The sequence below is a fragment of the Tachyglossus aculeatus genome, chromosome 7, assembly GCF_015852505.1.
Source record: "Tachyglossus aculeatus isolate mTacAcu1 chromosome 7, mTacAcu1.pri, whole genome shotgun sequence".
Taxonomy (NCBI): Eukaryota; Metazoa; Chordata; class Mammalia; order Monotremata; family Tachyglossidae; genus Tachyglossus; species Tachyglossus aculeatus.
Window position 1 is genome coordinate 43,230,726 of NC_052072.1, and position 22,781 is coordinate 43,253,506.

Genomic DNA, 22,781 nt, shown 5'->3' on the forward strand with positions numbered 1-22,781 from the left:
GCCAACCTACTCACTGTACATCAATCTCATCTATCTCACCACTGACCTCTCACCCACATCCTGCCACTGGCCTGGAACAACCTCCCTCTTCATATCCGACAGATGATCACTCTCCCCACCTTCAAAGCCTTATTGAAGACATATCTCCCCCAAGAAGCCTTCCCTGACTAAGCTCTCATTTCCTTTTCTCCCACTCCATTCTGTGCTGCCCTTACAGTTGGATTTGAACCCTTTATTCACCCCTCCCTCAGTCCCACAGGATGTATGTACATATCCATAATTTATATAATTATATTAATGTCTGTCTCCCCCTCTAGACCACAAGCTTGTTGCGAGTAGGGGACATGCTTACCACCCAAACGCTTAGTACAGTGGTCTGTACACAATAAGTGCCTAATAAATACCACTGATTGATTGATTAAGCACTTGGGAGAGAACAATAGAAATTAGTGTACATCATCTCTGCCCAGAAAAAAGCTTTATAGTTTCACTGAGACTGACACTTACCACAATCCCTGATAGGGGGTGGTGTGGTTATAGAGAATATAAGGTGTGGGGAGGAATCATGTCTACCAACTATATGGTATTGCATATTCCCAATCACTTAGTAGAGCGCTGTGCACAAAGAAAAGGACTTATTAAACACCACTGATTGATTTATGGATAGGTCCTATAGGGATTGTGGTAATGTAGGTGGCTTTAAGTGATGGCAGAAGGGCCAAGGTTGCTGCTAGGGGATATAGGGTGGGGAGATGACAGATTATTCAAGGAAGGCCTCCTGAAGAAAATGTGTCCTCCAAAGGGCTCTGAATATGAGGTGAGTTATGATCTGTCAGCTCTAAAGGAAAAGGGCTTCAGCAAGAGGTCAGTGGCGGGACAGATGAGAATACAGCACTGTGATTAGGTTATTTTGAAAAGTACGAAGATTACTGCAACCCTCCTCTAGATTGTAAGCTTGTTGTGGGCAGGGAATTTGTCTACCAACTCTGTCGCAGTGTACTCTTCCAAGTGCCTAGTGAGCCTGTGGGACATGGAGTTTCTTTTATTTTTATGGTACTAGTTAAGTGCTTACTATGTGCTAGGCACTGCACTAAGCACTGGGATAGCCATAAGCTAATCAGGTTGGACACAGTCCCTGTACCACATGAGGCTCACAGTCTTAATTCCCATTTTACAGATGAGGTAACTGAGGCACAAAGAAGTTCATTCATTCATTCATTCATTCAATCGTATTTATTGAGTGCTTACTGTGTACAGAGCACTGTACTAAGTGCTTGGGAAGTACAAGTTGGCAAAATCTAGAGACGGTCCCTACCCAACAGTGGGCTCACAGTCTAGAAGGGGGAGACAGAGAACAAAACAAAACATATTATCAAAATAAAATAAATACAATAAACATGTACAAATAAAATAGAGTAATAAATACAAGTGACTTGCCCCAGGTCACACAGCAGACAAGCAGCAGAGCCAAGATTAGAACCCACATCCTTCTGACTCCCAGGCTGTGCTCTATCCAATATGCCATACTGATTCTCTATTTGCATATTTTCCTTGGTTGTAAATCTGAAGTTATATAAAAAAGACAAGGGTTCATCCCAAATAGCCAGTCTCCTCTCTCTCCTTTATTCTAAGAGTGGTAGCCTCTTGAGGGCCAGGGACTGTGTCCATCTTCACCCACACATTTTTTCCCAGCATTTAGTACACTGCTTTGCACACAGTAGGCACTTCATAAATACTTCTGCTACTACTACTACTCTACCTGGATTCTCATCTTTGGGATTTGGGACTACAAGTTGTTAATAAGGAGCATATCCAATCAAACTGAGCTCTACTGTCCTGTATTTTAAAAGGCAAGTAAGTTTGGTTACATGTTAACTGGTGAGCCAAGAGTGCTTCCTGCTGAAATGTACTGTTATAATGTACTCTCCCAAGCGTTTATTGCAGTACTTTGCACACAGTAAGTGCTCAGTAAATGAATGTAGTGCCTTGCACACAGTAAATGCTCAATGAATATGATTGAATGAATGAATGAATACTGGAATTTTCCCTATGTCAACAATGCTTCTTCCTAGAGCCAAAGCGCTCCCTTTAAATAAGGGGAGGTTCCTGCTCACTCAATAATAACAGTAGTGTTTCCAACAAGAAAGCAAAGGACTTTCAAGGTCTACTTGGTAAGAGGAAAGGTCTATTGTTGCTTGCTAAGAAAAAAAAAAGTTGGGGATAGTTTGGTTCTTTTATTCAAGTGGAATCTGTCCTGGGAAACAATCACTGATGCCAAAAAAGACACACTGAGGAAGAAACTGGTATCAATACAAGGTACCCTAATCAAAGCCGGACTTTAAAGCAGGCCTATCTAATCCCAGGCCACTAACAACACCCTGAGGAAAAAAAAAAGTAACATCTGAATCATCAACCTGGTGAAAAGGAATCTGCCATCACAGCTATCCAACCCCTGCCCAGGCTTCCTATTGAGTTTAGCTACAGCTGCTTTTGAAATCAAGCCCCTATGGCTATCTCCCCACTCCATTCATTTTTCACATGACTTAGAAACCCCTTGGTCTGGTCCTGTCAGGATTGGGCCAATTAAATACTCTGATAAGAAGCAAGTCATATAATTTTGAATGGCCTAGTAACTGCTTGAGAACAGTTTGTCTTGTGAGACTTCCAGTTCTATGTTTCAGAACAAAGCGGATCAGAAATGAATCCAAGTTGTCCAACAGTATCCAAACAAACCACCAAGTATTCTGAGCTCTGCCCAAAGGTGCATCAAACAGCCTTATATAGTTAGAGACCCTGGATCACTTGTCAAGGAGGCAACTGCAAGAAATCCCTATCTATCCTTTTATTACTCAATTGATTAAATTTATAGAGAGCTATATGTAGAACACTGTACTAAACACTTGGGAGAGTACAAAAGGATTAGCAGACACGCTCTGTGGCCATAATGAATTTACAGTCTAGAGTGGGAGAGAGAAATTAATATGAATAAAAACATATTTATTGACTACTTACTGTGTGCAGGACACTGTATTAAGTCCTTGGGAGGGTACAACACAACAATATAACAGGTACATTCCCTGCCCATGATGAGCTTACAGCCTACAGGGGCAGACGAACATTAATATAAATAAATAAATTAGATATGTACGTTAGTGCTATGGGGCTTTTGGAGGAGATGTGCCTTTCAATAAGTCTTTGAAGGTGGGAAGAGTAATTGTCTGTCAGATATGAAAAGGGAGGGTATTCTAGGCCAGAGGCAGAGGTGGGTAAGAGGTCAGCGGAGAGACAGAAGAAATGGAGGTACAGTGAGTAGGTTGGCAAAGCAGCGTGGCTCAGTGGAAAGAGCACTGGCTTTGGAGCCAGAGCTCAGGGGTTCAAATCCTGGCTCCACCAGTTGTCAGCTGTGTGACTTTGGCCAAGTCACTTAACTTCTCTGTGCCTCAGTTACCTCATCTGTAAAATGGGGCTTAAAACTGTGAGCCCCCCGTGGGACAACCTGATCACCTTGTAACCTCCCCAGTGCTTAGAACAGTGCTTTGCACATATTAAGCACTTTATAAATGCCATTATTATTATTATTATTATTATTATTATTATTGGAGGAGCAAAGTGTGCTGCTGGATTATAGTAGGAGAGTCATGAGGCAATATAAGAGGGGGCAAGGTGATTCAGTGCTTTAAAGCACCTTATCTTTCAAGCACCAGGTAGCACCTGGCATTTCCCTTCTAGACTGTGAGCCCGCTGTTGGGTAGGGACCATCTCTATATGTTGCCAACTTGTACTTCCCAAGCTCTTAGTACAATGCTCTGCATACAGTAAGTGCTCAATAAATATGGCTGAATGAATGAATGAATTTATCCTCTGGCTAATAATGAAGAAATCATAATACAGAAGGTGCTAAAACCTAGAAACCCTGTATCCAGGACTAGAATTGATATTTCCCCACAATATTTGTGGTATTGCTAAGCACTTTCCCTATCCCAAGCATTGTACTGAGCGCTAGGGAAGAGAGCAGGATGGCATAGTGGACAGAGCATGGGCCTGGAGTCAGAAGGTCATGGGTTCTAATTCTGACTCCGCCACTTGTCCGCTGTGTGATCTTGATCAAGGCATTTCATTCTCTGCCTCGTTCACCTCATTTGTAAAATGGGGATTGAGACTCTGAGCCCCAAGTGGGACAGGGACTGTGTCCAACTTGATTTTCTTGTACCCAACCCAGCACTTAGTACAGTGCCTGGCACATAGTAAGCGCTTAACTAATACCATCATTATAATTATACTGGCTAAAAATAGGTCCCACATGGGGCTCATAGAGTAAGTAGGAGGGAAAACAGGTATTGAATCGCCAATTTGCATAGTAGGGAATTGAGGCATAGAGGAGTTAAGATCACACAATGGAGAGTGTGAATGTGAACATGAGAGTGATGGAGCTGAAATTAGAACCCAAGGACTCTGAATCCCAGACCTGTGCTCTTTACAATAGACCACACTGCTTTCCTATGGCATTAACTATCTCTGAGTTAGTCCGGGGAAGCTATGAAATCAAGATGATCACCCGTGTCATGGAAAAAAACATGACACTAGAGTCTAAGCCACTAACATTTCATAACTGCTTCTTTACCTCTTTTTTTTTGAGGTTTATGTAACTGCACTTTATACAGACCATTTCTATTCAGCCTGATACACAGATCCCTGTTGGAAAAAAAAAAAAACTTGTACTGAACTGCTAGTCTGACTAAAGTAGGTAGTACAGTTCTGGTCTACACGGTTTATCTGATAGTTCTGAAGCAGACAGAATAAGCCATGTCTGGAACAAAGCAGAAAATGTGATTGGAAAGTTTAAAGCCCTCAAATTAATTTCCTAGACAAGGAAGAAAGGCAAGGGACCTCGCCTTGCCTTACTGTGCTCATAATGTGATATTATATAACATGCTGTGGAGCCAGACAGACGTGGTTTGAACTATGCTGAGTAACACAACTGGAACTACAACAAAAAAAAATCCTCAGAAAATAAAATTTCAACTTTATAGCAATCATTTTTATTTGTAAACATTGTCATGACAAGTTAGATGCCACATCATAGAGGGTGGCTGTTTCTTTCTGTTGGCAATGATTTTCCCTCTTCTCTTTCATCTTAGTATAGCAATTTCCATTTGAATAAGTTATCTGGAGGTAGACCACCACAGGATATAGAATTATATAGCGGTCTAAGTGATCATAATTCTAGATTATTCATTCACTGTAAATAAGGCTACAGTTTTTGTGTTTTCTTTAGTGCCACTAGACATAAAACACACAATGCGTCTATACCAGTTGGAAAACTACATCAAGGGCATTCAAACTTAGAGTGGCACTGTTGGCCCTGTTAAATCCCACCACTTATGTTGTCGACGGATTTACATCGAGTATTTAGTCCAGCCGCTAAAGAGAGAATGTGAAAGCTGCCAACATCTGCATGCAGAGAAAAGGTGGGAAGTCATCTCTCTATTTCACCAAGGCCATCTAACAAGCATTACTATTGAATAGCTTAATGGAGTAAATATTTCACTGGCTGACTCCTCACTGCATTTCAACAAGAGCAGCGCAGGGAAAGGAGAATGAGGGAGGAGCAAGAAGAGAAAGAGAGAGAAAAAGCCAGTTTCAGGGACAGACTGTGGATGAGGGGGACAGAGCAATGGTGGCCTCACTGCCCTTCATTTCACCTGGTTATGGGCCACGACTGTGAGCCCACTGTTGGGTAGGGACCGTCTCTATATGTTGCCAACCTGTACTTCCCAAGTGCTTAGTACAGTGCTCTGCACACAGTAAGCGCTCAATAAATATGATTGAATGAATATGAGAAATAGGAGGCTTTAGCTAAAGCTTTTTCCCCATTTATCATTCTGAGAATATGACAGATACTTTGGCAAGTCCCCCAAAGTACTTTTTTTAATGGCATCTGTTAAAGTGCTTACTATGCGCCAGGCAATGTACTAAGCAATGGATTAGATAGCTAATCAAGTTGGACGGAGTCCATGGCCCACATGGGGCTCACAATCTTAATCCTCATTTTACAGATGAGGAAATTGAGGTACAGATAAATTAAGTGACTTACCCAAGATCACACAGCAAACAAGTGGAGGAGGCAGGATCAGAACGCAAGTCCTTCTGACTCCAAGGCCCCTGATCTAATCACAAGGCCATGCTGCTTCTCAAAGTACTTTGGTCAGTCCTTTGGAGGGAGACTTACTGAGTTATCCCTTGTACCTGGGACTGAGACAGTGACATTTCTCCTAGAACATCTCTCTTAATCATTCGTTTTACAGTGATCATTCATTTTACTGCTCATTAATACACTGAAAATTACTCCATCCTTCCCCTTTCACTCTTCTTCATAGCAAAATAATTGCTTAGTCTATGTGTCTTTGTACAATGGAGATAAGTTCTTTACAAGTACACAATTAGGAAATAGGTGGTACTAGCTCCATGAATCAAATCACTATGTTAAATTAATAAATGCAATCTTCAGGTTACAAATATATCATACTGTAGTTCCCACTCAATCACATATGGTTACACCTCAATGTACAGAATTATCTAGCTACTTAAAGGATTGCTTCCCCTTTCACATCCGAAAGACCGTATCTATCCCACTTTCAAAGCTCTAAATTATATCTCCTCCAGAAAGTCTTCCATGGACTAACCTCTCATCTCCCCATCCCTATTTTTTCCCTCCCAATTTACCTATTCACCTGAGTCCATGCCCTTCTAACACTTAGACATTCACCTCCCTCCCACAGCATTATATACATAGCCTTATACTTGGTTACTTCCATTACCTGTAATTTATTTTAATTTCTGTCTCCCTGCCTAAAAGGTAAACTCCTGGAGGGCAGGGATCATGTCTCATTAGAAACAACATGACCTAGTGGAGAGAGCATGGGCCTGGGAATCAAAAGGACCTGTGTTCTAATTCCGGCTCCGCTTCGGTTCAGCCACTTGTCTGCTGTGTGACCTTGGGCACGTCATTGCACTTCTCTGTGCCTCACTTACATCATCTGTAAAGCAGGGATAAATACTGTGCGTCCTATGTGGGAAAGGGATTGTGTCCAACCCAATTACCTTGTCTCTACCCCAGCACTTAGTAGAGTGCCTGGCACATAATAAGCACTTAAATACCGCAATCATCATCATTATTATTAGTTACTCTACTATACTCTTCCAGGTGCTTAATGCGATGTTCTGCATATAGCAAGAGCTCAATAAATGCCACTGATTAATTTCATTAGAAAAAACCAAAAGAGGTTAACGAAACTGAATTAAGCATCCTTAATTTGGAGTATAGAGTCACTGTCTGTAGATTTTCCAAGGATGTTATGTGAAAACAACTAAGGCCTTGTTCTTTTTTTTAATCTTTAGTTGTATGACAGCACGAAGGCTAAGCAATGGCAAAGAGTAACCTGCAAACTGCATATTGAGGATTTGTAGTTTCATTTTGACATTTCAAAGCTGCATACCTTCATTACATAAAGTACTTAGTAAGTACCTATTAGAGAAAAGCGGGCAGTTTACTATCCAACTCCTTCAACTAGAGCCTCCTTCCCTCCCTATCCCTCACCTGGCTCTGAACTACTTTGAAGCCCAGGTCCTGTACTCTCTGTGATTCTACTAGAGGAATTCTTCTGGTTTTTTTTTTTTTAATTTACTGGTTTGGGTAAGGGGGAAAAGAGATAGGAAGGGAACACCATGCTGCTTTGAGCAAACCTGCCAAAACACACTTATTTAAGGCTTGCTATGTAAAAGCTTAATTGTTCACTGTTCCTTTGTATATTTTCTTCTCTAGATTCTGAATCCCTAGGTCTATCCTTCAAGCATTCCTTGTACATTTTGTCTTTCTTTACTTCAAGATTTCTTCAAATATTCCCAAGCATCTATCACAGTGATACGTATATCACAGGCACTCCAGTTGTTTTGATGATGTTTAAAAATGACCACCTGGTTCAAATTGAGGTTAGATAGCACAGTACCTAGGTTCTACCTGAATACAGGGGACCCAAATAGAGCCCTGGCCTTACTTCTGGCCTCTAGGATTGTTTCAGAGTACTGCTGTGACTAGTAGAGCTAGGCTTTGTGATCCCAGGACACCCCTGAGAGAACCACATAGACACAGAAGCCCCCTTACTAGCAAAAAATTCAGTACCATTCCATGTGTGGAGTTATATAGGGTAATATGCAAACTGCATTGCTTAACCATATGCTGTCATATTTTAAAGATTATTTTATAGATAACCATAAAACAGGTAAAAAGAAACAGAAGTGTCCAAAGCCTCAGGATATACCAATAGCAGATCTCAAGTGTAAGATTGTTAAATCTCCTCTCCTTTGAAACTCTTGGACATTCCCTTTGTATCTGCACAGGGGATGGGGGAGGGAAAATTTCCAAAGATTAAGCAATCATATTCATTGAGCCCTTTCTGTATCCAGAGGAGTGTACTCTCCCCTTGGGAGAGTACAACATAACAGACTTGGTAGAAAAGTTCCCCAAATTCTAGTGAAATAGCCTGTGTACAGGCCCAGTGGGAAACTTCTGAAGCCTCTGTAAGAATGTACAAATAGAGTTCCAAACTATGGAAGATGATTGCTGGTTTTCCTGAAGTGGATTTTGACAGAATTGATCTTTTCCTTGTTAACAAAGGAAAAGTTAACAAAGATAAAGGCAGTAGTACAACTTACTACATATGAAATTACTAACTAGAAATCAGATGTTATGTTCTTGATGGTTTAACATTCAAATTGTGGATAGTAAGAAAGTAAATCTAATCATTGCTTTTGGAAAATTAGATCAGCTAATAATCCACCACTGAGAACTGAAAAGGGATGAAAAAAACGGTGATGGAAAACCTGACACATGAAAATAATATTCCTTTCTACATAAAGCCTGGAACTTTCCCACAGCAGAGCACCTATAAAGGTTCTGAGCCCATGGAACCTGCCGCTACCACCCTGTGAGACACTCAGGGGAAGATGCTGACAATGGCAGTCTGCAAAAGGTGGTTTCTGTATTTTTCAAGTCAACTGATCATCCGGTCATCAGATCCATCAAGGCTATTGCTTTGGTAAGGACCACCACCAATGAACCTGTAAAACAAAACCAGTACCCTAGCATGGAACCTATTCTCTCCTAAAGAGTCAATCAATCATATTTATTGACAGCTTACTGTATGCAGAATATGGTACTAGGTGCTTGGGAGAGTACAATTTAAAAGAGTTGGTAGACACATTTCCTGCTCACAATGATCTTACAGCCAAGAGAGGGAGACAGATATTAGAATAAATAAGTTATGGACAGGTACATAAGTGCTATGGGGCTGAGGGACAGGCAAAAAAGGGAGAAAATCCAAGTGCAAGGGCAATGCAGAAGGGGGTGAGAGAAGAGGAAATGAGGGCTCTTGGAGGAGCCTTCAATAAGGCTTTGAAGGTGGGGAGAGTAATTGTCTGCTGGGTGAATTCTGTGAGGTAAAATGGATGGGAGAAAGATATTGAAACAGCAATTTTAGGGTGAGCTGAATTCTGTAAGCTGAAGTCAAAACCTAATACAGAAAAACACACTAAAGAATGCAAGAGTGAACTGCCATAGATAGTCAGCATGGCATGCTATATCAATGAAGGAGGGACTGTCCCCCAGCAGAAGCTTTGTAAGGCTAGTGGAACAAAGAGAGAAGAGTGAAAAAAATACCAAGTGCTCCAAACAGTACATAGGAAGGTACAACAAAATACCATCTTTGTGTCTGCACAGTGTGATCAACCAGTCAATGGCATTTCTTGAGCCCCTACTGAGTATTAGGCATTATATTAAGCACTTGAAAGTTTACAACAGAGGCAAGACACAAGTTTCTTGCCCTCAAGTCCTGCATTGTCCTTTTCAGCCCCTTGCACAGTCATGGGAGAATTTAACCACCCGTGGAGACTTTGAGAGAAACAGAGAGAGAGAGAGAGAGTATGGATTGAAAGGGCCAGTTAAAGAAAAAAGACTGATTTTTTTTACACACAATCTAGCAGTCCTAAAAAGTATCACAGCCAGCTCAAGTGAACAATATTATTTAAAGAGCATCAACTGTAAGCAGAACACTGTACTAAGCATTTAGGAAAGTACAATACCACTAGTAGACATGAAACCTCCCCTCAAAAGGTTTACGCATTCTAAAAGGGGAAGGACATGAAAAAAATAATTACAGATAGAGGAGGGACAGAAGGAAATTAGAGCGTATGTATGCAAGTGCTACCCGGAGATCAAGGTGAATATCCATATTCTCAGACTTTTCTATCACTGCCAAGAAAAGCACCATGTATCTAATACCTTCCCTCCCACCACCGAGGGTCCTCGTCCTTAGCTTACTCTTGGATTCTTTGAGTCTATTTTGTCTATTTGTTTGTGTTATGTTTAATGTTTCACTGCTCCTGATGTGTCTGTCTCCAGTCCCTCCTCTCCACTTAAACTTTTAGACTGAGAGCCCCAAGAGAGATGGGAACCGCGTTTAATTCCCACTTGGGTACTCTATCCCAGCACATAGTACAGTGCTCTGCAATCAGTAAGTGCAAAATAACCTCTATTAGTTATTACTATGCCCTAATTTCCTCTTCTCCCATCTGTATTGCCCTTGCACTTGGATTTGCACCCTTAATTCAGCCCACCCTCAGCCCCAAAGCACTTGCATACACATATCCATGATTTATTTATATTAATATCTCTCACATAATCTATACCAAAAGCTTGTTGTGGGTAGGGAACGTGTCTACCAGCTTTGTTATTTTGTACTCTTCCAAGTGGTTAGGACAGAGTTCTACACACAGTAAGTGCTCAATAAATATGATTGATTGATTGATTACTACTCCTGAAGTGGCAAATGTGATGTAGGGTGAGGAGTTTGTTGTGGAAGACCTCTTGGAGGCGATGTGATTTCAGAGGGTTATCTATTGCTGCAAGTAAGTGTTAAATAGTTAAAATCTGGTCCATTCCCTTTCTAAATGCTCTGTAAGGAGAAGTAAAGTCATGTTTTTTCTCTCTCAACCAAAAACCATGGAACTTCCACTTTTAATCGTTCTGTGCTGAAACTGCTTATATGCTGCTCATATACAGAAAAATGCCATCTGCGCCCAAATGTAGCTGCCACAACTAACAGGTTCCTGTGACCTCATCTCTCCTCAGCCATTTTGAAACCGCATGTTCCCCATGACTCCTTAGTTCAGTATTTGAATGAACACATTCAGAGACTAGAATGCACCTACATTTGCTTTTTACTGAAAGGAAAACCCCTTTCTATTTATAAGATGAAAAATCTGGCTCCACATCTCACATCATAGATCATGTTCTTCTCCATATACCAGCTGATCAACACAATTTAAACCAAGGTCCACTTTAGGCTTTGAGATGACTCTGGTTACAGTGCTCCAGCGAGATAATGGCTTTAATTCCATGCAAATTATAGTGATAATAGCAGTTGACTTTCCCTGGGCCTACATCTGGGCCTTTGATGTAGAAGCCACCCAAGTGGGTTGCAGCAATTCGAAGCAAGATCATTTGGGTGACAGCTACTAAGAGGCCCACTCAAAAGAAAGTACCAAACCAAACTGGGAAGTGGGGGTTCTGTGCCATCAGCCTTAAGCTCTGAGACTACTGGGGAATAATCATGGACCTTTCAAGAAGCTTAGAATACTTCATGAATTTCAGCTTGCGTTCATACTAAACAATGGATACACGTAACGAATGACTAGATTATCCCAATTTCTTGAAAGACGTAAGCCCTCTCAGGAGTGAGTTGGGTTTTTTAGGCCACCAAGGTAGAGTTGGCCCCATGGGATCCAATCCTCTGTTACCCTAAGCAGTGATTTATTAAAAAGAACTCTATTTCCTAAAAGACTCAATGTGTATGCCAAAGTGCTACATGAGGCATCATGGAGCAATTTATGGAGTGGGAAAAACCAGCTGTACTCATGCACATCAGTCTACTCTGACAAAATCATGCACCAGAGTAGACGCAGCCCATGAAGGAAGCACCTATATTAGCTTTTACCTTGGCCTCAATATCAATTAATCAATTTATTGAGCTCTTACTGTGTGCAGTGCGCTGTAACTGTCAGAATAATAGTGGCATTTGTTAAGCACTAATTATGTAGCAAGCACTGTTCTAAGCACTGGGGTAACATAATACCAGACACCATCAGAGTCTAAGTAGGAGAGAGAATGGGGATTGAATGACCATTTTACAGATGATGAAACTGAGGCACCGAGAAGTTAAGTGACTTGCTCAAGGTCACACAGAAGGCAAGTGACAAATGAGGTGGGTAAGAGCAACAGCTCCTGCTTCTGATGCTCTTCTTCAGGCTGAGGATACTATCTTTCAAAGGTTTCTCTCTAGACTGTAAACTAGGTGTGGCCAGGGAATGTGTCTACCAACTGTGTTGTACTGTACTCTTCCAAGTACTTAGAGTGCTCTGCACACAGTAAGCACTCTCAGTGATGATGATGACGTATGTATAAAAATTTAGTGTTTACCCTGAGAGATTGGTGTGTGAACTCGTCTCCCTCTATTTCTTTCTAGCCAAGGACAAAGGCTACAAAGTAAAGAGTTTGTAGTCAGTTCATCAAGGGAATGAGAAATGACAATTAGTCAAAATCTTCCAGTTTATGAAATGTTGGGAAAGCCCAGCAGAGATTATGCTTAGTCATTCAGAAGGTTATCCAGAGTTAATTACATGACTAGCAATAAATTCCTGTCACACAGTTGTTAGCCTGTGGCCCAATAGTGGAGAGAGGAGCCGTGAGACCTGCTGGACTGACTGAGAGACCATGGAGAGTGGCTCACAGGGAGTTTCGATGCAAAATGTTTATGGGTTACGACCACCCACCTTGTCCCTATTACTGAGGGCTGCATATAAATTCCTCCCTGAGGGTGGAGGCCTTCCAAATTAATTCTTTGACCAATTGGTCCATATTTCTTTGGTATAGGGGTAATCAGAAATGTCAATTTTCCAGGTAGTAATAATAATAATAATTCTGGCACTTGTTAAGCACTTACTTATGTGCCAAGCACTGTTCTAAGTGCTGGGGTAGATACAAGTTAATCAGGTTGGAAGCAGTCCTTATCCCACATAAGGATCACGGTTTCAACCCCCATTTTACAGATGAGAGAACTGAGGCACAGAGAAGTGAAGTGCCTTGCCCAAGGTCACACAGCAGACATGTAGTGGAGCTGGGATTAGAACCCATGACCTTCTGACTCCCAGGGCCGTGCTCTATCCACTATGCCATAGCGCCAGATATGGGTGTGTGTGTTTGCGTGCATGTGTGTGTCTACACACATATTTATATAGACATAACACCACTTTTATAAAAAAAAAATCAATCTGCAGAAACTAAAAACATGATTTGAAACCATTTAGACATCTTGGTGAGATAGGGTCTTAGTAATTATAGCATTATTCATGAGTGAAGCAGACTATGATTCTCCCTTCCATTGTACATCCCATTAAAACAGGAATATTTGGTCTTCCAGTGTTTTGGCATATGTTCGAGTTGCTTAGCATGTTAGTTGATTAGATGCCTTCTAACTGTAAGCTCACGGTGGGCAAGGAACGTGTCTACAACTCTGTGGTATTGTACTTTCCCAAAAGCTCAGTATAGTGCTATGCACACAGGCATGCTCAATAAATACAATTGATTGATTAGAGTGGCTATCACCTATGCTGCATCACCTACACATCTGTGTGATCACTCTCGCATTCCAAAGTTTAAGCATTTAGATATCAGGGGACAGGTAAATGGGGAGATTCATCATCTAGCCTCTAAACAGACATTTTGAGAAAACCTAAACCCCAAAATCGCTCATGTGATGGTAACCATTATTGTAATACACATAGATTTTAACGTAAACAATGAGAATCTTCACTTGACACTATTCCATATATATGCTGCACCACCATTAACAGTGTGACAGGTTTAAAAAAAGCACAAGGGCCGAAGCAGTGTAGCCTAGTGGAAAAAGCATAGGCCTGAGAGACAGAGAACTTGTGTTCTAATCCCACCCCTGCCACTTGACCTTGAGCAAGTCACTTAATTTCTCTGTGCATCAGTTCCTCAACTGCAAAAACAGGGATTAAATACCCATTCTCCCCCCTACTTAGATTACAAGCCCTACATGGGAAAGAAACTGTATCTGGACTGATTCACTTGCATCTACTTCGGCACTTAGAACAGTTCTTAGCACATAGTATGGACTTAACAAATATCACTGAAAAAAAGGGAAAAAAAAAGTATCAGAGAGTGGATTCCCAAGTTGAAAGCCCTACATGGGAAAGAAACTGTACCTGGACTGATTCACTTGCATCTACTTCGGCACTTAGAACAGTTCTTAGCACATAGTATGGACTTAACAAATATCACTGAAAAAAAGGGAAAAAAAAGTATCAGAGAGTGGATTCCCAAGTTGAAAGAGCCTCTTACACAACTCTTTCAATCTCCCTGGTTTGTTGAGGGTCATTGTGGCGCGCAGGCTTTATATGCTACTGAAAACAAAACAACCCTTCCAAAGAAAGGGAACAAAGAAGGGGAATGGAATCTGGTGGGAAAAAATCTTGAATATCTGGCCCTAGGTTGCAAAAACAGCATCCATTTTAATTCCTTTCATAATTTTGGTATTAGAACTCACAAAGCCATTACAGAAGGCTGAACAGTTTCTGGTGTTCCATGTACCCAACTTAACACTTTCACACGTCTTTTAATTAAGCTTCCCGAACGCTGATCTGAATGATTTGGCATTCCTGCTATCTGAATACAATGTTCTAGACAAAGGCTTAAAAAATGGCACTGACTTTCCCTGTTCCCTTACCAGGCTAGATTGGTTTTGGATCAAACCACAGTTCTAATGTGATTAGCAAGTAGCTCATTTCATGCTCCTAAATTTGCTTTATTTTGAAATATTTCTCTTACCCTTTACTGATCAACCCTTCAATTACGTTATAAATTATTCATGCAACCATAAGAAACAATGTTACTCCTGACATTTGGTGAACGAGTCTCATGTTGGGTGAAACTATGCCATTTGTGAAAAAACTGCCATTATTTGTACTGCTACAATGATCCACTTCTCCTGGAGAAGTTATAATGGTACAGAATATTGAGACTAATCTGTCAATGGAATTTACTAAGCACTTACTGTGTGCATACCAATGTAGCAAGTGCTTGGAAAAATAAAACAGAGTTGGGAGTCACAATCCCCTTCCAGAAAGTTAACAGTTAACAGGGGGAGACAGACATTAAAATAGATTAAGGATAGGGGAACTAGTAGAGTGTAAGAATATTTAGATAAGTATTATGGGACTGGGGTGACTATTAAAGTGCCTAAGGGGTGGTAATAATACTAATGATGGTATTTGTTAAGTGCCTACTATGTGTCAGGAACTGACACATCTGCTGAAGTAGATGCAAGCAAATAGGGTTGGACACAGTCCCTGTCCCAAGTAGGGCTCACAGTCTCAATCCCCATTATATAGATGAGGGAACTGAGGCCCAGGGATGTGAAGTGACTTGCCTAAGGTCACACAGCAGACAAGTGGCAGAGCTGGGATTAGAGCCCATGACCTTCTGACACCCAGGCCCACGCACTATCCACTAAGCCATGGTACACAGTGAAGTTCACAGTAGCCTAGTGAATACCTGTCCAGTAATAATAACAATAATGAAAATTGTGTTATTTGTTAAATGCCCATTATGTGCCAAACATGCTAGGTACATTGGGCTGGGGGAAATAATAATAATAATAATTTTGATATTTGTTTAGTGCTTACTATGTACCACACACAGTACTAAGCACTGGGGTGGATACGAGCATATCGGGTTGGACACAGTCCCTGTCTCATGTGGGCCATGGCTAAGCTCCTTGACACCCAAGCTCACGGTAAGAGATACACCATTTTCTTTCCAACAAACTGATATGGACCTCTAAGCCATGAATTTAACTTTGAATTTGAGGAAGCAGTGTTTCCTAATGGATAGAGCACAGGCCTGGGAGTTAGAAGGACTTGGTTTCTAATCCTGGCTCCACCATTTGTTGGCTGTGTGATCTTGGGCAAGTCACTTTAACTTCTCTGTGCCTCAGTTACCTCTTCTGTAAAATGGGGATTAAGACTGTGAGCACCATGTGGGACTTGGACTGTGTCCAATCTGATTAGCTTGTATCTACTCCTACTGTTAGTACAGTGCCTCGCACATAGTAAGTGTTTAACAAATGCCATAAAAAAATAATGAAACCCAAAGATGAGCCACTGTTGAAGAAAATCAAACATGACACTGGGATTTGTAAACCACACTGCAAACTATTTGAAAGCAGAACTTCTTGGTTCTGCAGGAGCACATTTCATTGTACCAAGCAGGCACTTAGTAAATACTACTATTACTAGGAATGGATCAATGAGGTATTCAGCACTAGTCAGGCACAATAGAAAACTGTGTATCATTAGAGGTTAAAACAATAATGAAAAGTGAACATGGAAAAAAGTAAAGAAAAAAGTTCAAAAGTTTATGATGAGAGTCAGCAGTTTTGATTTACTGAGCCTTGAAGATGATGAAGTTGAAAAGTGAACTAATCAAGCACCATAAAGGTAAAAACCGGGGGCAATAATTTATTAAAATTATACCCTAATGACTCAAAATAATTAAGAGCCTAATTTACAGACAATGGGAGGATTTCTCACCCATAGGTTCAGGCTCCGGATTCAGCAGAAAACAGGGACCATTTTTGTTAGCCAATCCTAACAGAACTCTGTGAGCTAGGTGAGTATAATTATCACCAATTTTACAGTGGGAACCCTCAGGCACAGACAGTCAAAATAACTTGCCTAACGCTACCCAGCAGGTATTAAAACTTAGAGCCCTTGAGTGTCCAGTCCGTTGCCCTGAGTTACCTTGCTTCACTGACCATTTTCATAACATGGACTTTATGTATTTACAATAAAGCATACCAGTCTACTGGATATACCAGTCTACTGGATAATGTGTTAACCTACATATTGTATATACCGGGCTGGAGGAGAGAAGGTTGATCTTAACGCCTAAAGGAATAGGCATCTTTCCCATTAAGTGTGGAGTGTCCCATAAAATTTAATTAATGGTTAATACAGATTATTAGGCCTAGATTATAAGTGTGGGAAACCTGCTAAACTGAAACACTGTAAGTTTTATGATGCCAGTTACATATGGCCATAAAAGATATTTGTAGCCATTTTAAGGAATATTAGAGGGATGGAATTCAAACCATTAAATTACCAAATCTTCTACCAGTTAACAATCAGTGGTATTTATTAAGTGTTTATTCAGAGCACTGTACTAAGCGTATGGGATAGTACAATGCAAGAGTTGGTAGACACTCTCCCTGCCTGACCACCAAGGGCTTACTGACTAGAGGTGAAGACAGATATTAAAGTTAATTATGGATGGCTACATAAGTGCTGTGGGGTTGAAGGTGGGGTGAATATCAAGTGTGTAAAGGGTACAGATGCAAGTGCATAAGCGATGCACAATAGAGAGAGAGAGGGGAAATGGGGGCTTAGAGAAGGCCTCTTGGAGGAGATGTGAAGGTGGGCAGAGTGGTTGCCTGTTGCATATGAAGGGGAAGGGCTTCTAGATCAGAGGAAGGATAGAGGCAAGAGGTTGGCACTGCGACAGTTTAGATCAAGGTATAGTGAGTAGGTAGCCAGACGAGCAAAGCATATAAGATGGGTTGTAGGTAAGAAATCAGGGCAGAGAGGTAGGAGGTGGCGAGCTGATTTAGTGCTTTGAAACAATCAATCGATGGCATTTGTTGAGCAGAGCACTATGTGCAGAACATTGTACTAGGCACCTGGGAGAGTACAACAGAACATAATTAGTGGACATGTACCCAGTCAGTAAGGAGTTTCTGTTTGATGCAGAGCTAGATGGGCAATTACTGGAGTTCTTGAGGAGTGAGGAGACAGAAAAGTTACCCAGGCTGCAGAGAGAAGAAGGAACTGGAGTTGGGAGAGACAGGAGGCAGGGAGGTACGTGAGGCTGATGCAGCAACCGAGGAGAGATATAAGTAGTTGGACCAGCACAGTAGCAGTGTGTATGGAGAGGAAAGGGAAGATTTTAGTGATGTTGTTTGGGTAGAACCAACAGGATTTGGTGACGGACTGAATACATGGGTTGAATGAAAGAGACGATTTGAGGATAATGTATGTTGCTAAGAGGCCAACAGATTATCAGTAGGAATTGAACAAACAACTGACTATACACACTTGGAGAACCTCTGCAAGCACTTTTTTCATGATGGATTAAGACACATAAGCGGCCTTCTTAAACCAAGCTGGATTTCCCTAATGAACATTCCAGAAACTCCATGAATGTGACACAGCAAACAGCTTTTTATTTACACTGAAAGCTATTCCAAAACGTTGGGTTCTCTGCATGCCAGATTACCAAAGAGCTGAAATACTGAGCAAATGTTTATCTGTGAGACAATGCCGCTCTTAGTACTAATTACAAAACATTTGATGTTTTGTTGCTGGGACATTTCCTATTGGTCTGCAAAATCTATCAAAGCTTTGGTATGCCACGCAGTTTACTGTCCATTAATAATGGTCAGTCTACCTCCTGTTAGTAAGAAAGAGAACAATTTTCATCCCCCGTGCTGAAACAGAATAGATAGTATTTGTGCTTGCAGCATGATCAAAAGGAAAGACATTCTCAAAGGGATTTATCAGTAAATGGCATTGTTGCTTTGCAGTAGCATTAAAAAAAACGAACAATAAAATCTCATAAAATTGACTTGCTCCCTAATAGCCTTGTGAAAGTAAATAAGAATCATATCCTGACAGATTCAGATGTTGGTATGTACAGAGAACAGAGATCAGTTATCTTTCTGACAATCAAATCTATAAAACTCTTTTATGGTGTTCAATAAGACTAACTTCCCTCTGTTTAACAGGCAAATTTAAAAAGGTTCGTCAAGCAGCAGCTCTCAGAACACCCTTACTAAGTAGGGAGAGGTTTATGCCCGGGATTCAGAAGGGAAAGCTAATTCAAGAAGAAATAAGGATGACACACACTAGCAAAGTTAAACTCATTTCATTTCTCCATGACACACACTAGCAAAGTTAAACTCATTTCGTTCTAATGAATTTATATTCCAAGTGATTCAGCATATGTTATTCATTCATTCAACCGTATTTACTGAGCACTTACTGTGTGCACAGCACTGTACTAAGCTCTTGGGAAGTACAAATCGGCAACAAATAGAAACGGTCCCTACTCAACAATGGGCTCCAATTGGTTGCTAATAAAGCACCTACTGGAACCTACTGGTTGGTCACGCCAGTGTTTTCCTCTAAATTGTAAATCTGTCTGTTTCCTGTTGTACTGTACTCTCCCAAGCGCTTAGTATAGTGCTCAGCACAGAGTAAACACTCAATAAATAAAACTGAATGAATTAGCTCCAAACAATCTGCATAAAGGTACTCAGTACAGTGAATTTCTCATGTTTAGTGGCAGTTCAGATGATGGAGTAACAATCAAGCGCTTAGTACAGTGCTCTGCACACAGTAAGCACTCAATAAATATGATTGATGATAGTAAAGGAAAAATAGGTCTGACACTGGAATTTAAGATAGGCCATGTTTTTACCCTTCTTGTTGGCGTAGCTGAAAACTACAACATGTGAACCTATAAATTACCCACTTAGTACTATATTTTTCTTGGCAATTTATACATAGAACTAGATAAACAAGTTGTTTCTGAAGCTCTTCTGATTGGTTTCAGGCACTACCACCTTACTCTGTAGGAAGAGAGAAAAATAGCCTTAGCACTCAGTATCCACAAAGGTCACTGATGTTCTCTTTTAAATGCTCACCTGTTCCATGTTGAAGACAAGTGACAGTGTGGTGGCTGTCTTAAGATGTCCTCAAAGCAAGGCTAACTAGAAAAGCCATTGATTTAGAATTTAAAGTAAACTGCTCCATACCATCCTCTTCAAGAGGCACCGCATCAAGTAAAATGAAACTTCCCAAACCCTGCCCTCTCCCTGACTTTCCCCGTCACTGTAGACAGCACTACCATCCTTCCCATCTCACAAGCCCACAACCTTGGTGTCATCCTCGACTCTGCTCTCTCGTTCACCCCTCACATCCAATCCGTCACCAAAACCTGCCAGTCTCACCTCCGCAACATTGTCAAGATCCGGCCTTTCCTCTCTATCCAAAACGCTACCCTGCTGGTTCAATCTCTCATCCTGTCCCGACTGGATTACTGCATCAGCCTCCTCTCTGATCTCCCATCCTCCTGTCTCTCCCCATTTCAGTCTATACTTCATGCTGCTGCCCGGACCATCTTTGTGCAGAAACACTCTGGGCATGTTACTCCCCTCCTCAAAAATCTCCAGTGGCTACCAGTCAACCTACGCATCAGGCAAAAACTCCTCACTCTCGGCTTCAAGGCTGTCCATCACCTCGCCCCCTCCTACCTCACCTCCCTTCTTTCCTTTTACAGCCCAGCAAGCACCCGCCACTCCTCTGCTGCTAACTTCCTCACTGGGCCTCGTTCTCACCTGTCCCGCCATCGACCCCCGGCCCACATCCTCCCCATGCCCTGGAATGCCCTCCCTCCACACATCTGCCAAGCTAGCTCTCTTCCTCCCTTCAAAGCCCTACTGGGAGCTCACCTCCTCCAGGAGGCCTTCCCAGACTGAGCCCCCTCCTTCCTCTCTCCCTCCCTATCCCCCCCACCTCCTTCCCCTCCCCACAGCACCTGTATATATGTTTGTACAGATTTATTACTCTATTTTACTTGTACATATTTACTATTCTATTTATTTTGTTAATGATGTGCATCTAGCTTTACTTCTGTTTATTCTGTTGGCTTGACACCTGTCCACATGTTTTGTTGTCTGTCTCCCCCCTCTAGACTGTGATCCCATTGTTGGGTAGGGGCTGTCTCTATATGTTGCCAACTTGTACTTTCCAAGCGCTTAGTACAGTGCTCTGCACACAGTAAGTGCTCAATAAAATGATTGAATGAATGAATGAATGAATGAATGAAGATCCTTTTTCCTCTAGAGACCAGATTATTACTATAGTAGGCATCAGGTAGCATCTCTTCTTGGCATAAAATTTTGTTTCAGAGAGCTTTTGCTTTGTATCATGAGTACAATCTATAGGTGCCCAGATATTGAGCAAAAAACAATCTTTCTGATCTGGGGAAATCCTTTTATCAAGATTCTCTACCCTGAGACCCTGAGCTCTCTTTGTATGCTATTCCATCTTGAAAATATGGTATGCTAGTTGGTAAGTTTTCAAAATCAGTGAATGAGAAAAAAAACCAATTATAATCTCTCTGCCCACTGTGGGAGATTTTCGCTCCTTTCCATCTTGTGCTAGAGGGTTAAATGGCTGTGTGTTAGCCTCCTGGAACTCTCAAATCAATGGAACCATATTGTTTTCAGCCACGGAAGTAAGCAAAATTTCCACCAGTGACTTAAAAACTAAAAATAAATAAAAGCCAAGGGCTAAGATGAATGCTACTCGCTCAGCATTTATTTAGGCCTTGGAATTTTCCAAGCACTTTGCAATCATTAATTAATTAGTTCAAATAATGTTCTACTTTACTGAGGTTAAAACTGAGGCACAAGGAGGTTCTGAGACTTAATCATGGTCAAAAAGCAAATTCAATGGCAAATTTGAGATTAGGACTTGGTGCTCCTTGATCCCAGACCAGTAGTGACTCCAGAGGCCAGTCTGAGCCAATATGTGGACAATACTGTACTCTGTGTACAATTACAGCTGAATGTGGCAGTGTTCAACGCCAAACCCCAGCGTGAAAGAAAATCTCACTCCCACACACACACAGGCTTTGCCCATTTCAGAGACCTCTTTTTTCTTTCTCAAAACACAGTAGATGATTGAATGTCAACCTGTAGCCCATCTCAAAGGAAACACACATAAAAATACCAACTTGAGGAACTGAACTTCAATTATTCTAATATGCAGGTGAACATGTTGCTAAAAATGCATTCATTGTTGGAAAAACAAACACTCTGGGTTAAAAGCTGACATGAATAACTGATGCCATCCCCAAATTGTAAATTGTATGCTTGGATACCTGGAATAATTAACATGTGTGCAAATACAAACATGGCTATGATGATTTTAGTGTCTGGTTAAACCACAGGGTAGTATGCTCATTCTGGAATTCAAGTGAGGAGTGTGGGCAATCTGACACAAGAGTGGGCCTTTGCCAGCACCAAAGATCCAGAATCTATGTCCTACTCTTACTGCCAGTTCTCTTCCAGGTGCAAATCCCCTACTGGGTAGCTGCCCATCATGAGTGGATGTAGTTCCAGCTTTAGGCTTCTGAGGAGATGTTACTTAAAATAGTAAGTAACCTGGATAACATCCAGGGATTTCAAGACCTCTCCCACCCCTCCAACCCCCTTGCCCCATGCAGCCTCTGCATCCCCTAGTCATCTCAGAGATGCCTTTTTTTACCCCTGAGCCACCCCATTAAACTTCAGTCTCAATCCATTACGCCGTTCTCGTAGCTGGGGCCAGCACTCCATACAACATGGGGCTAAGCATGCCTGCTTGTTTTGGCATTTGTTGAGTGGCACATTTTATTCCAAGGCCTAGAGGAAAGTGTTTTGGGAATGCAACAGGGTGTAGGGCAGCTGAATCCCATTTGCACTGAATTGGAGGCTTTGTTTGATGGAGGGTGCCATTCTAAACATGCTGGAAGAACGAAA

At 41.4% G+C, this 22,781-nt stretch overlaps 1 protein-coding gene across 1 annotated transcript in view; it reads right to left on the minus strand.

Moving 5' to 3' along the window:
- The window catches only part of LOC119930838 (LIM domain containing preferred translocation partner in lipoma), a 728,061-nt gene that overhangs the window by 255,604 nt on the left and 449,676 nt on the right, over positions 1-22,781 (minus strand).